The following is a 10,611-nucleotide window of genomic DNA, read 5'->3' as shown; positions in this document are numbered from 1 at the left end:
AACGCTCCCAAACAAGAATCGCTCATAAACTCACAGGTCACAGCTAGACCGTCAAGTCGGACTCAAAAGGATGCAATGCACATGCACCGCAAGTAGAAGTAGAAATCATAGATTAGGGGGGGGGGGGGGGGGGGGTGAGGCATAAATACAAGAACAGCTAATAGCGATGATGCCGTATGGCACTGGGTATAGAGACACTGGATTGACTACAACCAAGTTTCCCTGGAGCAAAATTAGCCAACACAGTGAAGCGGCTCGCTCTGCTCTATTCCTAATGAGCTCCTAAAACCTTCCAAGCGGCCATCGTTGTCCATTGGGTACCTTCTGGCCACACCAGGACTTCAGTTTTCAGGTATGCCAAATCGCCGGAGTAACTTGAACAGCACACGGAGAGGATTGTCAGGGTGATGAACATTTTCAGGAGCAACCAGGTACATGGCCGAGCGATGGATGTAGAAGCTGCAATGAACCAACAAATTCATCATTAATCAGAACAACATAGCGGAAAAATGGATCGGTGAAGTAACAAATCAAACAGCAAGCATAGATGAATATTCAGTTCCACTCATTACCTGACATACAGCAAAACTTCCTGCATCAGCCTCAGCTCCATCATGGGGAACACTATCTTTCCCAGAACCATAAATCCTTGAAGAACTTGCTAGTGGAGCAAGGCACTTTGCCCACATGGGAGATAGCTTCCCAATCTACAATTACCATCAATCGGATAATGAAAACTGAGATACTAACTCTACGTAGGCAGGTGTAAGAGTGAGAGTGAGTGTTGTTGCAAGAACAAACCTCTCCAGATCGATTGGTTGAGAAGCACACGATCTTCGCCAATGCAGCCGCCTGCCTGATCGGCATCCTGAGGCCGCCGTGGAGCTTGTCGTACAACGGGAATGCGAAGTGCATGACCTCACCGGTGTCCAGCAGCTTCCTCCCGCGGCAAGTTGACAGCCCGGTGGCGTACGACTTCTTGAAGAAGCACCACTCGCGGCGGTCCGGCGGGTACTCGTCCAGCTCTAGTGGCGGCGGTGCCACCACCATCCTCCACTCGCTCACTGGTATGGCCCCTGGTGGTGGTAGTGTGCGGATGGCCTTCGGGTTCAGGTACGACACCGGGTGAGACGTCGTCAGATCGATGAAAAGCACGTCGTCGTCTTTGTGGGGCCTCTTCTTGGACCTCGGCGCGGGATTCACGTGTTAGATGATCTCCACTAATTGGCCCAATGGTTAATTGGCTCATTGGATCTACGCCCTGATCGGGGCGTCCAACCGTTTTATGGTTGGTAGGCCCCCATCGCACAGTGCCATAAAAAGGGAGATGGGGGCCGGGGCACAAGGCACGAGGTTCACCTGAGCCGCTAGATGCCCCACCTATAGTCCCTAAACCCTAGCCAATCTAGAGAGGGGGCGTTGCCAACGACGGGAAGCTCCGCCACCAACCACATCCGCCTCTGCACCGTCGCCACCATGACAGCGCCTTCACCGCCGGGCATCACAGCGCCACCATCAAGTAACCCCATGGCCAGCTCATCTTCTACGAAGACGGCCAATGGTTTGCACCTCCTCAACCCCTATTTCTCTCTTACTCTATCTGTTAATCCCGTACTAGTATATGTTCTAGGACTCGCTATTTACTCTAAATGTAAGTACACGTGCTAGATCTATGGCGAGTTGATCCTGTAATATTCTATCAATGGTATCAATCATGTAACTAGGCGTGGATCTAGCTTATCGGGGTAGAAAATTGAGTAGCAGCAATTAGAAGGAGATGAGAGATCTGATTTGGATCTAAGCAGAGGGTTCACCGAACCCTAAACCCAAATCGGGTGAAGAAAAGGAGTAAGAAAGGGTCTCGGTTTTGAAAAAGTACTCAAACCCTAACCCTAACCCGCGTAGATAGCTCGGGGAAGAAGAACAATACTCAAACCCCAACCCTAACTCGACCTAACCCTAACCCTAACCCTAACCCCCAATCGGACAAGATCCAAACAGAGAGAAGAAGGGGAAAGGGGAAGGGCCTGGGAGACGGCTTACCTTGCCGCTGCACCGCGATGCCGTCTCATCGGCGTGTGAGAAGAAGGCTGAGCCGCTGCTGCTCGTCGGGCTTGCACGAGCTCTAGCCAAGGGCGCTGTGGCTAGGCCGCTTGACGGCAGCGCTCTCACCTGCTGGAGAGCGCGTGCGCCGGTGAGGGGGCCGGCGATGGCGCCATCACCTCTTAGCTCTCGCTCGGTGGCTGCTGCTCGCTGTGCTGAGAGAGGAAGGGGAGGGAGACAAAATGAGCCTAGGGTTCCAGAGAGAGGCGCCGCGCACCGTTTTGTTCCGCCGAGGAGCGCACTCGACCGTCGATCTAAGATGGACGGTGCAGAGCGAATGGGCTGAATTTTGGCCCAGGTGGGTGTGAGCGGTAGGCCGCTTTCCCAACCCAGGCCCAAGTTGCGGCTTGGGAGGGAGCTGCGGGTGCGCGCGCGAGGCAGGCTAGGCCGCTTTGCTGCTTGGGCCGAGTAAGCAGTGATGCTTTGAGCCCTTTTTCATTTTCTAAATTCCAGAGAATTTATTCTTTTACTGGTATTTGATTAATGGCCCAAATAAAATTAGTAAAGAGAATTTTCCTATGGGTAAAATTCACCAATTAAGTATGAGTTTTCCGCTGCAATGATCAGTTTATCCTTTGATTAATTTTTGAACCAACGGGAAAATTTTAATTAGAGGAGTAGTCATATTTGCTTAAGTTAAATTATCGTATTGTTATTTTCTGACAAACATTGATGATAACAATATTATAATGTTTATTCATAAGTTTTCCATGCATTAATTCTATTTCTGCCCAACGGTGATGTAGAATTAGTGTATAAGAATGTTGTATGTTTTAATTTTGACCAACGTTAAATTAAAGCATGCAATTATGATGTCATATTTTCTCACTATCTCTTATGGTATTTTTCAGGACTCAACCCAATGGATTTTATCACGCACATACCACCTCTTGAAGGGGCAACTACAGGGCATGGCGAAAGAAGTATGAACTAGCACTTGCGCTGTCTGAAAATGACCTAGCGCTTACCTCTCCGTATTCGACTAAGCCAGTGGACCTGGTGAGGGAAGGTAATGAGACTGATGCTGATTTCACTGCTCGGTGGCGAGATCATGCAGAAGTGCGGATGAAGTATGATCTTGAACGTAAGAAATGGGACATTTCAAACCGCAAGTGCTTGATGGTGGCTAAGTCCACAATTTCAGATGTGATAAGAGGGTCTATCCCAAATTGTGACACCGCCACAGAGTATCTTAAGAAAGTGGAGAGTCAGTTCACTGACTCTTTAAAGGCTTATGCCAGTACTTTGATAAAGAAATTGTCCAATGAAAAATACACTGGTGGCGGTATCAGAAAGCATATACTGAAGATGAGCAACACGGCTTTGAAGCTGAAGCCAATGGATTTGGGGCTCAAGGATGAGTTCCTAATTCATTTGATTTTTGCTTCCTTGCTAAAGGAATATGAAACTTTTGTTGTTAACTACAACATGTAGCCCGATAAGTGGGACATAGAGAAGTTCATCGCAATATGTGTTCAAGAAGAGGAGAGGCTGAAAAGCTCACATGGTGACTCTGCTAACCTTGTGAAGGAAAACAAAAAGAAGAATTTTAATAAGAATGTCAAACCTCAAGGGAAAGCCCCTCAGAATGACCACCATCCAAAGAACAACAATGTTCAAGTTGAGAAGGATCAGTGTAAATAGTGCAAGAAGCATGGACATTACCAGAGGGACTGTACATACTTCCCGAAGAGCCTTCTGAAGAGAGGTGAGGATTTCATAACATTCATAGATGAATCCTTGTACTTAAGTTATGCAAAATCTATTTGGTGGATTGATTCAGGTGCAACTGATTATGTTGCAAATTCATTACAGGGGTTCCATACGAGGAGGACCCTGCAAAGAGGAGAAAGAAGAATTAAAGTAGCAAATGGAGTTGAAGCTGAAGTTGAAGCCATAGGAGATCTTTATCTAGAATTAGATGATGGTTTTAGACTTTAACTTTCAGATATTCTTTATGTACCCTCTTTGCGTAGAAACTTGATAAGTGTCTCACGATTAGATGATTATGATATGATTGCCATTTTGGTAATGGTAAATGTTGGATTGTGATTAATAATAAGTGTGTTGGTCTTGCCTTTCGATAAGACAAGCTTTATTTATTATCACTTTCTGAGAATATGAATGATGTGAGCACTGAGCATGGGAATGTCTCCTCGTCTATGAATGCAAGTAATAAGCGGAAGAGAGTTCATGATACATCATTGAAATTATGGCACTGTCGTTTAGGCCATATTTCGAGGGGGAGAATAGAGCGATTGATTAAGAAATCAGTTCTTCCGCCTTTAGAATTTTTAGATTTAGAACAATGCATAGATTGCATAAAAGGAAAGTACGTTAAGAAAATAAAGAAAGATGCCAAACGGAGCGCAAGAATCTTAGAAATAGTTCACACAGATATATGTGGTCCTTTTCCTATGAAGAGTGTGGGTGGTTATGATTCATTTATAACATTCACAGATGACTATTCTTATTTTGGCTATATTTATCTAATTAAAGAAAGATTGGAAGCATTGGATAAATTTAAGATATTTAAGGCTGAAGTAGAAAACCAGCACAACTTAAAGATTAAGGTAGTAAGGTCCGACCATGGGGGAGAGTACTATAGTCGACACATCCCATATGGCCAAGTTCCTGGACCCTTTGCAAGGTTCTTATAGGAAAATAGCATAGTAGCCTAGTATTCTACACCGGGTGAGCCTCAGCAGAATAGAGTAGCGGAAAGATGCAACCGTATCATAATGGATATGATGAGAAGCATGATAAGTTACTCTACCTTACCGATAAGTTTATGGATGGAGGCGTTAAAAATAGCCATTCATATACTTAATCGAGTGCCAAGCAAGTCGGTGCCCAAAACACCGTATGAGTTGTGGATAGGAAAGGAACCCTCACTTAACTATTTACGTGCATGGGGTTATCTAGCTGAGGCAAAAGTTTTTAACCCAAACATAGGGAAGCTAGACTCCAAGACAGTCAATTGCCATTTCATTGGCTATCCAAGAAAGTCAAAAGATTATCGCTTCTATTATCCAGACAGACAAACGAAGTTTGTAGAAACAAGATATGTTGTCTTCTTGGAGGATGATATTATAAGGGGGAGCATGGTAGCGTGAGAAATTAGTTTTGAAGAGAAGTGGCTATACTTGCCCACTCCTATGGTTCAGGAGCCATTCTTCACGCTACCTATTGTTGCTGTACCAATAGTGCAAGACACTGTAGTAACAACACCTATTGTTAGTTCTCCTGTGGCAACAATGAATGAACATGAGGATCCTGTCCTTCAGGATCCCTAGAACCCGTTGTCACACATGAGGGAGAGCAACAACTAGCCTCATATAGAACAAGCGTCATCTAACAGAGGCCCCTAGAAGGTCTCAAAGAGTCAGGAGATCAGTCATTCCTGATGATTATGAAGGTTATGAATGTGAGGAATTTCAAATGGAGGGTGATCCCATCTCATTTGAAGAAGCCATGAGAAGCGCTCACTCATCCAAGTGGCTTGAAGCCATGGAAGATGAAATGAAATTAATGAAAACCAATGGTGTTTGAGACTTAGAAACAATTCCTAAAGGAGCCAAGACAGTAGGACTATAAATGGGTCTACAAAACTAAACATGACTCCAAAGGGAATATAGAAAGATTTAAAGCGCGACTTGTGGTGAAAGGCTTCACGCAAAGAGAAGGTATAGATTATAATGAGACATTTTCTCCAGTCTCAGGTAAGGATTCTTTTAGAATCATAATGGCGCTTGTAGCACATTACGATTTAGAATTACATCAGATGGATGTAAAGACGGCATTCCTAAATGGGGATCTGGAGGAAAATGTTTATATGGCACAATCGAAAGGTTTTGTTGTGGAAGGAAAAGAACGCATGGGATGCTGCCTGAAGAAATCTATTTACGGGATTAAAACAAGCTTCAAGATAGTGGTATTTGAAGTTTGATAGTACAATAAGAAAGTTTGGGTTTCAAGAAAATGTAGAGGACAGTTGCGTTTATGCAAAGTTCAAGAATGGGAAATATATTTTCCTAGTCTTGTATGTGGATGGCATCTTGCTCGCTAGCAGTGATGTTAATCTACTACTAGAAACAAAGAAGTTCTTGTCCTCAAAGTTTGATATGAAGGATCTCGGTGAAGCTTCATTCGTCCTAGGAATAGAGATTCACCGAGATAGAGAAAAGGGGGTTTTAGGATTGTCACAAAAGGCATACTTAGAAAAAGTTCTAAAGAAATACAGTATGCAAAATTGTAAGTCTTCACCTGCTCCGATAGTCAAGGCAACAGATATGGGGAATTTCAATGTCCCAGGAACCAATATGAGATCGATCAAATGAAAGCAGTTCCATATAGTTCAGCTATCGGAAGTTTACAGTATGCTCAAGTGTGTACTCGCCTTGACTTAGCATTTGTTACTGGGTTACTTGGCAGATATTAGAGTAATCTAGGAATAGAACACTAGAGATTAGTAAAAAAAGTTTTGCGTTACCTGTAAGGTACGAAGGGTCTCTTGCTAACGTATAGAAGATCTGATTCCCTACATATAGAGGGGTATACAGATTCTGATTATGCGGGAGATGATAGAAAATCCACGTCAGGATACATATTCACTCTCGTAGGAGGAGCTATATCATGAAAAAGCTCAAAGCAAACCATCACTACATCATCCACAATGCATGCTGAGTTTGTAGCATGTTATGAGGCCACAGAGTAGGTGAATTGGCTGAAGAAATTAATGCCTGGGTTGAAAGTGGTAGACGACATACATAAACCACTCAAGTTATACTACAATAATAATCCAGTGATATGTTATCCTCACAACAATAAGTCAAGTGGTGCTGCCAAACACATTGACATAAATTATTATGTTGTGAAAGATAAAGTCTGAGATCATATAATTAGTCTTGAGCATATAAGAATAGAAAAGATGCTCGTGGATTCGCTTACAAAAGGCTTACCACCCAGCATGTTCAAAGAACACTTAGCCAGCATGGGTTTAAGGGAAAGCCTATAATTCCTAGACAATAAGGGCCTAGTTGAGAATCTGTTTTAAAATAGAGAGGTGCATTGTAGTTGTTTAATCTAATGGCAACTGACCATCACGATGAGGCACGCTCTATGCACTGATCTGTGATGGAATGGGAATAGGATAAAGTAAGTAAGTTAAGTTTAAGTCATAAGGTGGGATCAAGGGGGATAATGTTAGATGATCTCCACCAATTGGCCCAACGGCCAATTTGGCCCTTAGATCCGCGCCCTGATCGGGGACGCCCAACCGTTCCATGGTTGGTGGGCCCCATCACAAAGCGCCGTAAAAAGGGAGGTGGGGGTCAGGGCACAAGGCATAAGGTTCACCTAAGTCGCTAGACGCCCCACCTACAATCCCTAAACCCTAGCTGATCTAGAGAGGGGGCGTTACCAGCGATGGGAAGCTTCGCCACCGGCCACCGCCGCCTCTGCACCGTCGCCACTGCGACAACGCCTTCACCGTCGGGCATCACAGCGCCACCGTCAAGTAACCCCATGGCCAGCTCATCTTCTATGAAGGCGACCGATGGTTTGCACCTCCTCAACCCCTATCTCTTTCTCACTCTATCTGTTAATCCCATACTAGTACATGTTCTAGGACTTGCTATTTACTCCAAATATAAGTACACATGCTAGATCTATGGCTAGTTGATCCAATAATATTCTATCACCATGATCTCCACCTCATCTTCACTGCTGTCACTCTCGTCCTTGACATGGTGCCATGACAAAAGTTTTCCTTTGATTGGCGAATCATGCGCTAGCTCCTCCTTGACAACGACCTCGTCGGCTTCCTCCTCCTGCTTGATCTGACGACCAGATTGCTCTTGGAAGTGGCCATACCCAAGAAATGAAAAGAAATTTTGAACATCTTGTTTAGGAAACACGACACGAATGGTGAAGCGGGGTGAAATGCGACTTGCTAAAATTTGGGAAGGGAAATGCGAGGTAGTGAAGTGCGGTGAAATGCAATTTTTGCTAAAATTTATGTGACTAAATTTTAGTTTCCTTTCATTCACAAATGATGGTTATTGCATATATTTTATATTAAAATTGTAGCTTTACTTCGTTGAGCACAATCTACAATTTTCAGTTCCGTGAATAAAAAAACCCGTTAGATACTTAGATAAAACTACAAACCCGACAAAATTTGATTTGTGTTCACATAAAGTCAATTAACAATTTACAATTGTTAGTCACACAAGGACACACATTTGATATGTTATGACACAAAGACAAATAACAAATTATAAAAGTAACAATTTACTTATACTAGTTGGTGGTATAAAAGGTTGTCTGAAATCATCTCAAAATTCAAACACCAGAAACACAGGAGAAATGTAATATTAAAGTAGGTACTCCTTTCATCACATATTATAAAAACCCCATGCAAGGTTACAATCCGTTCAAAATACAGCTTGGCATACTTCTTGGCTGAATACCTTGTATTCACCGGGAGGAAGTGAGCAGACTTGGTGAGGCAATCCACAATGACCCAAATAGAATCATACCCCTTTGTTGTGCGGGGCAAACCCACAACAAAGTCCATGGAAATATCCTCCCATTTCCATACAGGGATAGGCAAGGGCTGTAGAAATCCAGGCGTACGCATATGGTCTGCCTTAACCCTTCCACAAATGTCACATTCAGAGATGTATTTTGTAATATGCTGTTTCATATTTGGCCACCAATACAAGTGACACAAATCATGATACATCTTGTTACTTCTCGAATGAATGGATAATTTGGAATTGTGAGCTTCATCCATAATTTTTCTCCTAAGCTCATCACTTGAGGGAACCACCAACCGGTTCTTGAACTTCACTACACCTTGATCATCAACACTGAAATGAGGACCACGCCCTTCAGCCATTAACTTCTTGATATGCGGAATTTCCAAAACATCTTGCCTTTGCTCTATAATAATTTGTTCAAGTAAATCCGAGACTAGGGCAATATGGGCTAACACCTCAGAATGGTTGAGAGACAAAGATTCTTCTTCAACTTGATGCGACTTTCGACTTAAGGCATCAGCTACCATATTAGCTTTTTTAGGGTGATAATGAACTTCTAAATTGTAATCCTTGATTAACTCGAGCCACCTCCATTGCCTCATATTTAACTCAGATTGAGTGAAAATATATTTGAGACTGTGTTCCGTGTAGATTTACACTTTATTTCCCAACAGGTAATGTCTCTAAATTTTTAGAGCGTGCACCACTGTAGACAACTCTAAATCATGGGTGGGATAATTCAACTCTTGCTTTTTCAGCTAACGTGAAGCATAAGCGATAACACGTCCTCCTTGCATAAGCACACATCCCAGTACCATCCTAGAGGAATCACAATACACATCAAATGGCCTATCAATATCTAGTTGGGCAAGAACAGGAGCAGAGGTAAGAAACTTCTTTAGGGCTTGGTGAAAGGTCCTAATGGCTAGAGGGAGGGTGAATAGCCTAATAAAATTTCTTCAACAACACTTAACAAAAAGGTTAGACAATTATGAGGCGAAGCGAGTGTTGCGCTAGCCTACTCAAAATGCAAGCCACCTACCACAATTCTAGTTTAGATAGTGTCGATCCACACGAAAGCTATGACACTATTCTATGCTAGTGTGCTCTCAAAGGCTAACTAAAGAGCCACACCAACCAAGCAAGCAAGCTCTCACAATTAGCTACACTAAAGAGCTTGTCAACTAATTTGCGGTAAAGTAAAGAGAGTGATCAAGAGGGTTATACCGCCGTGTAGATGAATGATTCAATCAATCACAAGGATGAATAACAATGAAGACCAATCACCTCGGAATCAATGATGAACACAATGATTTTTACCGAGGTTCACTTGCTTGCCAGCAAGCTAGTCCTCGTTGTGGCGATTCACTCACTTGGAGGTTCACGCGTTAATTGGCTTCACACGCCAAACCCTCAATAGGGTGCCGCACAACAACCACAAGATGAGGATCACACAAGCCACGAGCAATCCACTAGAGTACCTTTTGGCTCTCCACCGGGGAAAGGTCAAGAACCCCTCACAATCACCACGATCGAAGCCAGAGACAATCACCACCCTCCGCTCAACGATCCTCGCTGCACCAAGCTGTCTAGGTGGCGGCAACCACCAAGAGTAACAAGCGAAATCCGCAACGAAACACGAACACCAAGTGCCTCTAGATGCAATCACTCAAGCAATGCACTTGGATCACTCCCAATCTCACTATGATGATGAATCAATGATGGAGATGAGTGGGAGGACTTTTGCTTAGCTCACAAGGTTGCTATGTCAATGAAAATGGCCAAAGATATGAGCTACAGTCGACCATGGGGCTTAAATAGAAGCCCCCACGGAATAGAGTCGTTATGCCCCTTCACTGGGCATAACACGGGCCGACCGGATGCACCGGTCCAACTGACCGGACGCATCGGTCCAACTGACCGGACGCAGCTCCTCAGCGTCCGGTCGCCCGATGGACACCAC

The 10,611-nt window shown here is 43.8% G+C and overlaps 1 pseudogene; it reads right to left on the bottom strand.

The window, feature by feature from the left end:
* Positions 1 to 341: 341 nt before the first annotated feature.
* LOC136470067 (uncharacterized) lies at positions 342 to 8,683 on the bottom strand (annotated as a pseudogene).
* Between the last annotated feature and the right edge of the window lie 1,928 nt (positions 8,684 to 10,611).

Source organism: Miscanthus floridulus, chromosome 8, assembly GCF_019320115.1.
Source record: "Miscanthus floridulus cultivar M001 chromosome 8, ASM1932011v1, whole genome shotgun sequence".
NCBI classification, from domain to species: Eukaryota; Viridiplantae; Streptophyta; class Magnoliopsida; order Poales; family Poaceae; genus Miscanthus; species Miscanthus floridulus.
This window is presented reverse-complemented; position numbering and strand designations above follow the sequence as displayed.